Below are 12,931 nucleotides of genomic sequence, written 5' to 3'. Positions count from 1 at the left end.
AGTGTTCTCTTATAGTCTTGCCTATCCCCACTGTTCCCCTGTGCCTGACTATCTTGTGCACAGACTGTTGCAGCAGCCTCCTCATCAGCTGCCTGCCCCTTCCAGTCCTTTCTCTGAGCCCTTTCTTTCAGGCACAGTTCTGACCAGGGCTTATCCTACTTTTAAAAACCTCCTGAATCTCCCTCGTTTTCTTCTGTTACTGTTTTTTTTTTTTTTTTTATTGTAAACAAATGGGATACATGTTGTTTCTGATTGTACATGGAGTAACAGCATACCATTTGCGTAATCATACATTTACATAGGGTAATGATGTTTCATTCTGTTATTTTTTCCTTTCCCCCACCCCCCACCCCTGTTTTCCCTCCTTCCTCCTTTCTTGCCCCCCTCCCACCCCCGATTATGTGTCATCATCCGCTTATCAGTGAGATCATTCGCCTTTTGGATTTTTGAGATTGGCTTATCTCACTTAGCATGATATTTTCCAATTCCATCCATTTGCCTGCAAATGCCATAATTTTATTATTCTTTATAGCTGAGTAATATTCCATTGTATATATATACCACAGTTTCTTTATCTATTCATCAATTGAAGGACATCTAGGTTGGTTCCACAGTCTGGTTATTGTGAATTGAACAGCTATGAACATTGATGTAGCTGTATCTCTGTAGTAGGCTGATTTTAAGTCCTTTGGGTATAGGCCAAGGAGTGGGATAGCTGGGTCAAATGGTGGTCCATTCCAAGTTTTTAAGGAATCTCCACACTGCTTTCCAGAGTGGCTGCACTAATTTGCAGCCCCACCAGCAATGTATGAGTGTACCTTTTTCCCACATCCTCTCCAACACCTATTGTTGCTTGTATTCTTGATAATCGCCATTCTAATTGGGGTGAGATGGAATCTTAGTGTAGTTTTGATTTGCATTTCTCTTATTACTAAAGATGGTGAACATTTTTTCATATGTTTGTTGATTGCTTGTAGATCTTCTTCTGTGAAGCGTCTGTTCATATCCTTAGCCCATTTGTTGATTGGGTTATTTGTATTCTTCATGTAGAGTTTTTTGAGTTCTTTATATATTCTGGAAATTAGTGCTCTATCTTAAGTATGAGTGGCAAAGATATTCTCCCACTCTGTAGGCTTTCTCTTCGCATTGCTGATGGTTTCCTTTGCTGAGAGAAAGCTATTTAGTTTGAATCTATCCCAGTTATTGATTCTTGCTTTTATTTCTTGTGCTATGGGAGTCCTGTTAAGGAAGTGTGATCCTAAGCCAACAAGGTGAATATTTGGACCTACTTTTTCTTCTATAAGATGCAAGGTCTTGGGGCTGGGGAGATAGCTCAGTCGGTAGAGTGCTTGCCTTGCAAGCACAAGGCCCTGGGTTCAATCCCCAGCACCCCCCCCAAAAAAGATGGTCTCTGGTCTGATTTTGGGGTCCTTGATCCATTGTGAGTTGATTTTTGTGCAGGGTGAGAGATAGGGGTTTAGTTTCATTCTGTTGCATATGGATTTCCAGTTTTCCCAGCACCATTTGTTGAACAGGCTGTCTTTTCTCCATTGCATATTTTTGGCACCTTTGTCTAGTATGAGAAAATTGTATTTATTTGGGTTTGTGTCCGTGTCCTCTAATCTGTACCATTGACCTATCTGTCTATTTTGGTGCCAATACCATGCCATTTTTGTTGTTACTGTTTTCTTTTTTCGGCCTATTTCCCACCACTCCTTCCAGCCCCAAAATTCTGTAACCTCAGCAAAATAGGACTGCTGACCAGCCCCCAAATGCTTCCCACGTTTCACCTTCTGCTCTTATGCTGATGCCATTCCCTCTGCCTACATACCCTTCTGCCCCGTTCCTACCTGCTGAAATTCCAGCCGCTTGATAAAACTCAACTCAGATGTTGGTTCCTTTGGGAAATCCCCAAAACCCATCCGCGCATCTTTTCTCCTTGACTCAGAGCCCCTACACACTATACTGCTTCTATTTGTCCTGAGAACCCTACTGAATTATTTCCTGCTGTGTATCTTCAAGCCCAGAGATCATCTCTTATATCTTTGTTTCTGGAACAAACAAGTCCTTGCTGCTCAGTGATTATAAAACAAACGTTGAATGCCTTTGTCCAATCTCCATTTAATCTTCACAACAACCCTGTGGTAAAACAGAGATACAGATAGTAAGCTATGATGCTTGGTAGCATCCACACTAGGACGTGTCCTAAGTTCTGGGGCAATGTTCCTAATTTTGAAACTTCCTCCAAGGACCTTTCAGTTCAACAAAGACTTCCAAGCTGAGTCCTTACGGAGTGCACTGAGGGTTCAAAGAAATGAATAAGATCCAGCCCTTCCCTCCAAGTCTAGTGAGGGAGAAATTTAGAATTTTCAGATGGTGACAGGTGGCAGGGGAGGGGGGAAATTTTAAATTCCTCAGCGGGATAGCATTTGACTTAGTCCTTTAAGAGGTAAAATGTCAGCCAGGCGTGGTGGCACATACCTGTAATCCCAGGTCCTCAGGAGCCTGAGGCAGAAGGATTGCAAGTTCCAATTTAGTGGCATCCTGTCTCATAAAAAGGGCTAGGGAAAGGGATTTGATAAGAGACTGGTGCCACAAAGCCTCAGAGGCAGAAAAGTGTAGAATCCTTAGAACTTTTAGCTCTCAGGACTGAAAGGGCCTAATTCCCACAACAAAGTGATCTGCCTCAGGGCAGCTGGAGGATAGAACTGGAATCTGTTTCCTGAGTCAGCCCTAGGCTCCAGAAGCCCCAGTCACTCTTCCTCATACACTTTCTCCAGTTCCTCCAAGATGCAGGCCACTCTCCTCTGAACAAGCCCTCTGCCCTCAACCCTTCACTGTGTAGTGCCCCAAGACATCATCTGTAAGATAAGTTTGCACCAGATTATGGGAAAACTTGGCCACTCAGGAGAAGGATCTAGAAAATGGGCCCTTATTTGTAACCAGTACTATTCATTGTTGGTGTGCCATAAGAAAAAAATATTTTTCAATCAAGATGGCAATTTTTAAATTAAAAAATCAAAATAGAATTTTACGGTTCTTCCTTCATTTTCACAAAAGCTATCAAAATCATTTTAGAAGAATTTCCCTAGTTTGTTTTCGATATTTTTACTAAAAATATTATTGCCAAAGAGTACATCACCATCTCCATTTTAGGAAAAAAATCCAACAAATGAGTAAGGGGGATATTAGGACATAAGTAAATAAATGGGCAAAGGACCTGAACAACCAATTCACAGCCAAAGATACACAAAGAAACTTAAAATGTGTAACTGTAATCAAATATGTGCAAAATTTTTAAAAACATGAATCTTTTAACCCCTTTATGGGGGGCAAATTAAAATTCTAATGTCACATATTTTCCAATTTGTGGTGACATTACTACACTCTTAAATTTTGGATGACCTTAAAATCTGCCACAGTCTTTTTTGGAAAACAGTTCAGCAGTGTGTCTCAAGAGCCAATAAGTAATTATTGCTCTTTAACCTAGTAAATCCATTTCTGAGAATTAATCTCTTGAAAAAACCCCAGAAAGAAAAAACCATCAGCACAAAGATATGCATTATAGGATTAACTGTAATTTTGAAAACTAAATAAAAAGTCTTATTGATTAACAAAGGAAATAGTTGTATAATTTAGGTTAAATGAATTGAATGGAACATACAGCCCTCAAAAGTGATCATTATGAAGACTCCTTGGCTTCTCAGTAAATAATTATGATTTAATGTTCAGGAAAAAAATCAAAATTTAAAATTGGTCTTTCTGTGTGTGAGCAGGACTCTTCTACAGTCTTCCCCAACTCAATAAAATCCAATTTCAGTCTCCCAGTTGCTCAGGTCAAGAACTTGAAGGTCAGCTCTATTTTCCCTCCCTCCCTTTCTTCCTTCCCTCCTTCTTTCTTTTTGCCATTCTGGGGATTAACTGTAGAGGCACTCTACCACCACACTACATCCCCAGCCTATTCTATTTTGTATTTTGACACAGGATCTCACTAAATTTCTCAGGCTGGCCTCAAACTTGGAATCCTCCTACCTCAGCCTCCTGAGTTGCTGGAATTACAGTTGTGCACCAATATGCCTGGTTGTCAGCTCTGTTTTCAAAATGGAACCAGATTGGACATTTCTCACTACCTCTGTAACTACCACTGCCACCATGGCCCAAGTCAGAGTCATTTCTTGCCTGAACTAACACAATAAATTCTAAATGGTCCCTATTCTTCTAAACTTGCCCACTTATACTCAGTCCATCCTCTGCCAGGGGGATCCTGTTAAGATATGAGAGAGAAGAACTGGGGATATAGCTCAAAGGTAAGATGCTTTCCTAGCATATGCAAGCCCTGGGTTCAATCCCCAGTAAAACACACACACACACACAACCTCAAGATACATATACCCTCCTCTGCTCAAAACTGCCAATAGTATTTATCTCTCTCAAGGTAAAAGTCAATGTCCTGCCAGGCATGGTGGTGCACACCTATAATCCCAGTGGCTTAGAAGGCTGAAGAAGGAGGATCATGAGTTTAAAGCCAGTCTCAGCAACTTAGCGATACCCTATCTCAAAATAAAAAAAATAAAACAAAGGGTGGGGGATGTGGTTCAGTGGTTAAGCACCCCTGGGCTCAATCACTGGGACCAATAACAAAAAAAGCAATGTCCTGAAAGTGACCCAAATGGCCCTAAATGATTTGGTTCTGCTATCCATTCTCTGATCTCTCCCATCACTGTCCCCCTTGAGGTACACCTACCTCCTTGCTGTTTTGTTTTTGTTTTTTTTTTGAGACAGTCTTACTAAGTTGCCTGGGCGGGCCTTGAATTTGTGATCCTCCTCCCTCAGTCTCCTGAATAGCTGGGATTACAGAGGTGCATCTACCCCACCAGCTCTTTTGTATTACAGTTATAGTGTTATATTTGTTATGGTTTGGATATAAGGCATGACCCCAAAAAGCCCATCAATACAAAAATTTTCAGAGGTGAAATGATCAGATTATGAGAGCTATAACCTAATCAGTGGATTGTTCCACTGATATGGATTAACTAGGTGATAATTATAGGTGGATAGGGTGTGATTTTTTTGTACTGGAGATTGAACCCAGGGGTATTCTACTACTGAGCTACATTCCCGGGCCTTTTTATTTTTTATTTTGAGACAGGATCTCACTGTTAGAACTGGCCTCAAATTTGTGATTCACCTGGCTCAGCCTCCCCAGTAGCTGGGATTACAGGTTTGTGCCACGTGCCAGCCTTACTGTGCTTGGATCAGCCCACACTTCCACCTCAGAGCCTTTGTGCTTGCTGTTCCCAAGCCTGGAAGGCTCTTCTGTATGACTTCTTCCCTCAGCCACCCCTGCCCAGTACCTAGCAACCATCAAGCTGCTTTCTGTCTCTTTGTATTTGTCTACTCTGGGCATTTCATATAAGAGGAGTCATACAATTTGTAGTCTTTTATGACTGGTGTCCTTCCTTTGTATGTTTTCAAGACTTATCTATGACACAGCATGTATCAGCACTTCATTCCTCATAATGGCCAAATTACATTCCATTGTATGAATTTACCACATTTTATTTTATCCATCAGTTGATAACATTTGAGTTGTTTCCAAGCTTTTTCCATATATATTTTTTTAGTTGTTGACAGACCTTTATTTTATTTATTTATATGCGGTGCTGAGAATCGAACCCAGTACCTCACACATGCTAGGTAAGTGCTCTTCCACTGAGCCACAACTCCAGCCCAGGTTTTCTTGTTTTGTGTGTGTGTGTGTGTGTGTGTGTGTGTGTGCGTGCACGTGCGCGCGCGCGCATGTGTGCATGCAATGCTGGGGACCAAACCCAGGGCCTGGTTACATGCTAGGCAAGTTCTCTTCCATTGAGCTACACCTTTACCCCTATTTCCACATTACGTGCTAGGCAAGTACTCTTCCATTGAGCTACACCTTTACCCCTATTTCCACATTTTGGCTATTATGAATATTGCTGTGAAGAGCATATGGTTTCCTTTCCATCTCCTCTATTGTTCCTCAAATTGTGTTTATACCAAAAAAATCATGTGTTCTGAAGAATCCTTGCACCATGACCACTTGGCAGGGTATATATTGCCTGAGGCACAGCTACATCCTATGCCCCATGTGGAACCAAAGCCTGGAATTGTACCTTTCCCTTGAGGAGTAAAGTTCAAAGTGAGATAAGTTCAAACTGTCCAGTTTTTCCCTTTATCACAATTTCCTGTTAGTAAAAGGAAGCCATCCATGGTACTTGACTGAGCTGGGCCATGGAGAAACTTGCTCCCAGTTGTGCTACTGCAATGACTACAGGTCAAAGAACAGTTGCCCTGAATCCTGGTGTTTTTACAAACAGGGTTTGTTGTGTGTTTCCTCAACTAATCACTGCTGAGCACCTACTGTGTCAGACAGGAGCTAGAAACTGGAAGTTGTAGGGTCCAGAGATGAAGGAGTTCTTCCCCTATCTTGGAGGAGCCCAGCCCTCTGAAGATCCCATATCAGACACAAACCATTATTATGAGTTCCTTCTAGGCAGCTCCACAGATTGGTTCATTTTATAAGGAACTTAGCAATGTTTACCCATCAGAGAGGTAAACTGAAAATATGACTTTGCATTTCAAACTCTTCAATGTTATTTAGAAAACAATCAAGGCCTGCAGAGCCATTGCTTCCTGGGCACTTCCACCCCAAAGTTCCAGGGCTCTCCAGACTTTCACATTGAAAACAACTCATCGCTTTCCCCTAAACCTGTTCCCCATCTCAGCAAAGGACCCCATCACCTACCTGGTTTGTTACCCAAACCGAACACCAGAGCATCATCCTGAACTTCAGAATTTATTTAAAAAAGATTCTCTATGCATCCAGTATATCCCAGGCCCTATGAGAGGAACAGAGCAGAATATGGTGGCAGAGAGTAGGTAAAGTCCCTGCCTCTTGAACTTTATAGTAGTTCTCAACACTAAAAGATCCCTTCTCATTATAACAAAAATGTTGAATGTCCTCTTTACCATTCTGAGTTGAAATTCATAGAATACAGCCTACTTACACATGTAATTTAAAAAAACAAAATCAGTATTGTTTTAGTCAACTTTTGCATTGCTGTAACCAAAAAACCTGACAAGAACAACATAGAGGAGGAAAAGTTTATTTTGATAGCACTCATGTATTTTTGTTTAACTTGTGGACAAAGACTCATGGACAGATGCAAAAAATAAATCTTCTTTTGCAACCCTGAACTCATTGTTCAGTATGAGTTTTTGATATATATAAGCAGGAATATTGTTTTTAAAAAGTTTATTTTAGCTCCTGGTTTCAGAGGTTCAGTCCATGATTGACTGACTCCGTAGCTCTGGGTCAGAGCTGTTGCAAAACATCATGGTGGAAGGGCATGGAAGAGAAAAGCAGCTCAGACTGGGCATGGTGGTACACACCTATAATCCTAGTGACTCAGGAAGCTGAGGCAGGAAGATTACAAGTTCAAGGCCAGCCTCAGCAATTTAGTGAGACCCTGAGCAACTTACTGAGACCCTGTCTCAAAATAAAAAGGACTGGAGATTTGTCTCAGTGGTTAAGCACCCTTGGGTTCAATCCCCAGTACCCCCCCCCAAAAAAAAAAAAAACAGCTCAGGTAATGGCAACAAGAAGCAGAGAAAGCTCTGCTCACTAAGAACAAAGGACAAAATATAAAGCCCAAAGGCACACCCCTTAGTGAACTACTTCTCTAGCCACACCCTATCCACCTATAATTATCACCTAGTTAATCCATATCAGTGGAGCAATCCACTGATTAGGTTATGGCTCTCATAATCTGATCATTTCACCTCTGAAAATTTTTGTATTGATGGGCTTTTTGGGGTCATGCCTTATATCCAAACCATAACAAATATAACTCTATAACTGTAATACAAAAGAGCTGGTGGGGTAGATGCACCTCTGTAATCCCAGCTATTCAGGAGACTGAGGGAGGAGGATCACAAATTCAAGGCCTGCCCAGGCAATTTAGTAAGACTGTCTCAAAACAAAACAAAACAAAACAAAAAAACAGGGTCGGGGGACATAACTTAGTTGGATTTAATCCCTACTACTGCCACCCACAAAAAAAGAAAAGGAATAAAAGGAACATTATAATAAAATAATGTTATAGTTTGGATATGAGGTATCCCCCCAGAACTCCTGAAAAGGAAGGAATATTCAGAGGTAAATGATTAGATTATGAGAGCTATAACATAATCCGTCCATCCTAGTTTGAATGAACTGATTAGGGCATGGCTGGAGGAGGTGGGTCACTGGGGGAGTGCCCTGGAAGGGTGCATCTTTCCTGTGGCCCCTTCGCTTCCTCTCTGTTTCCTGGCTGCCATGAGGGGACAGCTTCTCTCTGCCATGCTCTTTCTCCCATGAAATGCTGCCTCCCTAGGGTCCAGAGCAGTGGAGTCAGCCATTTGTGGACCAAGACCTCTGATACCATGAACTGACATAAATTTTTCCTCCTCTAAGTTGTTGTCAGGTATTTTGGTCACAGTGATGCAGAAGCTGACTAAAACAAATAATTTGTCTTTCAATATGTAAATGCTCAGGCCCAATACATTAGAAGACATACTGAAGCATTCATGTTTGTACCTATTTAAAAAAAGAAGTTTAAGAGAGGTAAGAGAATATTCAGGTAATATTTTATTCTTAAAATAAGAACTAAAAAAATAGACTTTTGTATACCATGAATCACAATTGACATCACAAAGGCAGATGAATACAACTTGGTTGTATGGGGACTTATTCTACAGGTCAACCAAAGTTCTCAAACAGATTTGCCAGCAGCATCTGGGTTAATTTCTTCTTTCTCAATCATGAGTCACTGTGATGATTTGGATCTGGAATGTCTTTCAGAGTCTTGTGTTGAAACCATAGTCCCCAGTGCAGCAAGGTTCAGAGGTAGGGCTTTGGAATGATTGGATCATGAGGGCTCTGACCTCATTGGTGGACTAATGCTTTTTTTTTTTTTTTTTTTTTGGCCATACTGGGGATTCAATCTAGGGACACTCTACCACTGAGCTATACCACCAGTTCTTTTTTATATTTTTATTATTTTGAGACAGGGTCTCACTAAATTGCCCAGGCTAGTTTCCAATTTTCAGTCCTCCAGCATCAGCCTCAACCTCCCAAATCACTAGGATTATAGCTAAGTAACCACCACCCCTGGTAGGTTAATTCATTTGATGGATTAGTCCATTGATAGCTGAATGGAATTCTGGGAGGTGGGAGGAAGTAGGTCCCTGGAGGTTTGCCCTGGAAAGCCTTTCCTCCTCCCTTTCCTTCTTCCTGCCTCTTCTTCTCACTCCCCCTCCCTCCTGGAATCCCCTGCCCCCTCCTCCTCTCTCTCTTTCTGTTTCTCTGCTTCCCAGCTGCCATGGGCTCACAGCTTTCTTTCAATACACACTTCTCCCTTCTGCCATGATATTCTTTCTTAACTCGGGCCCCCCAAAATGGAGAAAACCAACTGTAGACTCAAACCTCTGAAGCCATGAGTCAAAATAAATCTTTCCTCCTCTAGGTTGTTCTTGTCAGGTATTTTGGTTACAGCAATAAAGTTATGTTGTCATCAATAATGCAATTTTCCCAAATGATGTCAACTCTAGTTAAAGCTTTGGAGAAAGTAAAGTTTAGTTTTCCCTTGATTAACACAGTAGTTGCATTCCTGGGAAAAATCAGCATATGGTAAAGCCATGCCAAAAAATACTGAGTTTATTTTAAAACATTTAGGCTGCACATGCATATTATTATAAATAGGTTTGTTACATGAGTTATCTAGTTGGATTTCTCAAAGTCCTGTGGGACACAGGGCTGCAGGACACAGGGTATTCGCTATTGTGCAGGACTGTCCCAGTTTTGCAGAACACCCAGCATCCTCAGGCCCCATTCACTGAATGGAAGCTGCACCCTCCTATCATTACACCAATAAAATACCTCACACAGTTCAAAACACTCCTTGGGCAGCAGTACCCCTTCCATAAGAGCATGGTCTAGAGTGCAGATATTGAGACAGCTGTCATGTGAACTAAAGAATCTGTGGACATCCCAACCCTGAGATTCCTAGGAACTAGGGGAGAAAAAACAAAGTATCATGGGTCTTAAAGCAGACAGATTGTTACAAGCAAACAAAATTTAAGAGAGGCCTAGCGGTGGTGCAAGCCTGTAATCCCAGGGGTTTGGGAGGCAGAGGCAGAAAGATTGAAAGCCAGCCTCAACAACTTAGTTGTTGAAAGTTGAAAGCCAGCCTCAGCAACTTAGGTCCTAAGCAACTCATCGAGACCCTGTCTCTAAATGAAATGTAGAAAGGGCTGGAGATGTGACTCAGTGGTTAAGCACCCCCTGGGTTTCTGGGTTCAATCCCTGGTACCAAAACAAAACAAAAACCCTTGAGAGAGGCTAATTTTCTAAGCAGAAAGAAGAGAGGCAGGCATAAGGGACAGCATGAGCAAAGGCACAGAGGAGAATGAGAGTCAGATGGTATCTGGAGAAATACAGGGCTAAGAGCAAAGGGCCAGGTGGTAAAAGGTGGGAGAAACAGGAGGAGTCTAGGCACTCACACATCTGTCACAGTAAGCAACTTGGACTCTGTCCTGTGGGCCGCCATCTGACAAGCCATGTATTTTATTTGTAAATGTATTGTTTTGCTCAAGGAACTCTAACCAAAAGATTTGCCCTTTGAGGCCTGTTTTGGGATAGCATCCCTGGAGCTGCCCAGAAATAATGTCTGGAAATGCAATCCAGGGGAGCGGTTTGAATTGAATTGACCTGGCTTGTCTCCCATTTGCTTAAACCCCAGGACCTGGCTTTGCTCTGTCTGCCCAAGTCCACAGGTCAAGTGCAGAGAACACCATATAGGTAGAGATAAAGCTTCCCTCCAAGCAGATAAAGACTCCCAGGCTATCACTCTTCCTAGAGTATCTGAGCCTCAGGCTTCAAAGTAATGAAGTGAACACTTGAAAGTCTATTTTCAGAGTACCTGGGGTGACAGAGGAAATCCTTGCCATTTTCAAAGGGACATTGTCTATTGTCTACAAAGGTGCTAAGATCTTCAGGTAAACCTGTGTCCCGATTCTCACTTTGACATTCACTAGATGTATAAACCTAGAAGTGGGATAGCTAGGTCAAATGGTGGGTCCATTCCAAGTTTTCTGAGGAATCTCCATATTGCTTTCCAGAGTGGCTGCACCAATTTGCAAATCTACCAGCAATGTATGAGTGTGCCTTTTTCCCCACATCGACGACAACACTTAATATTGCTTGTGTTCTTGATAATAGCCATTCTAATTGGAGTTAGATGAAATCTTAGGGTGCTTTTAATTTGCATTTCTCTAATTACTAGGGATGACGAGCACTTTTTCATATATTCATTGATCACCTGTATATCTTCTTCTGTGAAGTGTCTGCCCAGTTCCTTAGCCCATTTATTGATTGGGTTCTTTGTGTTTGTGGTGTGAAGTTTTTTAAGTTCTTTATAAACTTTGGAGATTAGTGCTGTCTGAAGTGTGTGTGGAAAAGATTTTCTCCCACTCTGTAGGCTCTCTGTTCACATTATTGATTGTTAACCTTTGCTGAGAAAATGCTTTTTAGTTTGAATCTATCCCATTTATTGATTCTTGCTTTTATTTCTTGTGCTATGGGGGTCTTGTTAAGGAAGTCTGGTCCTAAGCCAACATGATGGAGATTTGGGCCTACTTTTTCTTCTGTTTGGTGAAGGGTCTCGAACCTAATTCCTAATCATGGATCCATTTTGAGTTGAGTTTTGTATGGGGTGAGAGATAGGGTTTAGTTTCATTTTACTGCATATGGATTTCCAGTTTTGCCAGCACCATTTGTTGAACAGGCTATCTTTTCTCCACTGTAAGTTTTTGGCAGCTGTGTCTAGTATGAGATAACTGTAGTTATGTGGATATGTCTCCATGTCTTCTGTCCTGTACCATTGGTCTACCTGTCTATTTTGGTGCCAATACCATGCTATTTTTGTTACTATTGCTCTATAGTAGAGTTTAAGGTCTGGTATTGTGATACCTCCTGCTGCCCAGGATTGCTTTGGCTATTCTGGGTCTTTTGTTCTTGCAGATGAACTTAATGATTGCTTTTTTCTATTTCTATGAGAAATGCCATTGGGATTTTAATTGGAATTGCATTAAATCTGTATAGCACCTTTGGTAGTATGGCCATTTTGATAATATTAATTCTGCCTATCCAAGAACATGAGAGATCTTTCCATCTTTAAAGGTCTTCTTCAATTTCTTTCTTTAATGTTCTGTAGTTTTCATTGCATAGATCTTTCACCTCTTTGGTTAGATTGATTCCCAAGTATTTTATTTTTTTGAGGCTATTGTGAATAGAGTTGTTTTCCTCATTTCCCTTTCAGATGTTTCATTACTCATGAATAAAGATGCTTTAGATTTATGTGTGTTGATTTTATATCCTGCTATTTTGCTGAATTCATTTATGAGGTCTGGAAGTTTTCTGGTGGAGTTTTTTGGATGATCTAAATAGAGAATCATGTCATCAGCAAATAGTGACAGCTTGAGTTCCTCTTTTCCTATTCGTATTCCTTTAATTTCTTTAGTCTGTCTAATTGCTCTGGCTAGTATTTCAAGGATGATGTTGCATAGAAGTGGTCATAGAGGACATCCCTGTCTTGTTCCAGTTTTTAAGGGGAATGCTTTCAGTTTTTCTCCATTAAGAATGATGTTGGGAAACTAAACCCCTATCTCTCACCCTGCACAAAAATTAACTCACAATGGATCAAGGACCCCGAAATCAGACCAGAGACCCTGCATCTTATAGAAGAAAAAGTAGGCCCAAATCTTCACCTTGTTGGCTTAGGATCACACTTCCTTAACAGGACTCCCATAGCACAAGAAATAAAAGCGAGAATCAATAACTGGGATAGATTCAAAC

At 41.2% G+C, this 12,931-nt stretch overlaps 1 non-coding gene across 1 annotated transcript; it reads left to right on the top strand.

The window, feature by feature from the left end:
• The first annotated feature begins 7,151 nt into the window (after positions 1–7,151).
• LOC124978524 (small nucleolar RNA SNORA40) lies at positions 7,152–7,278 on the top strand. The gene has a single exon (XR_007107504.1). It is a non-coding gene; the product is annotated as a small nucleolar RNA SNORA40 (small nucleolar RNA).
• The last annotated feature ends 5,653 nt before the right edge of the window (positions 7,279–12,931 follow it).

This window comes from Sciurus carolinensis, chromosome 2 (assembly GCF_902686445.1).
Source record: "Sciurus carolinensis chromosome 2, mSciCar1.2, whole genome shotgun sequence".
Lineage (NCBI taxonomy): Eukaryota > Metazoa > Chordata > Mammalia > Rodentia > Sciuridae > Sciurus > Sciurus carolinensis.
Note: the sequence above shows the minus strand (reverse complement) of the source record. Positions and strands in the feature narration are given on the sequence as shown.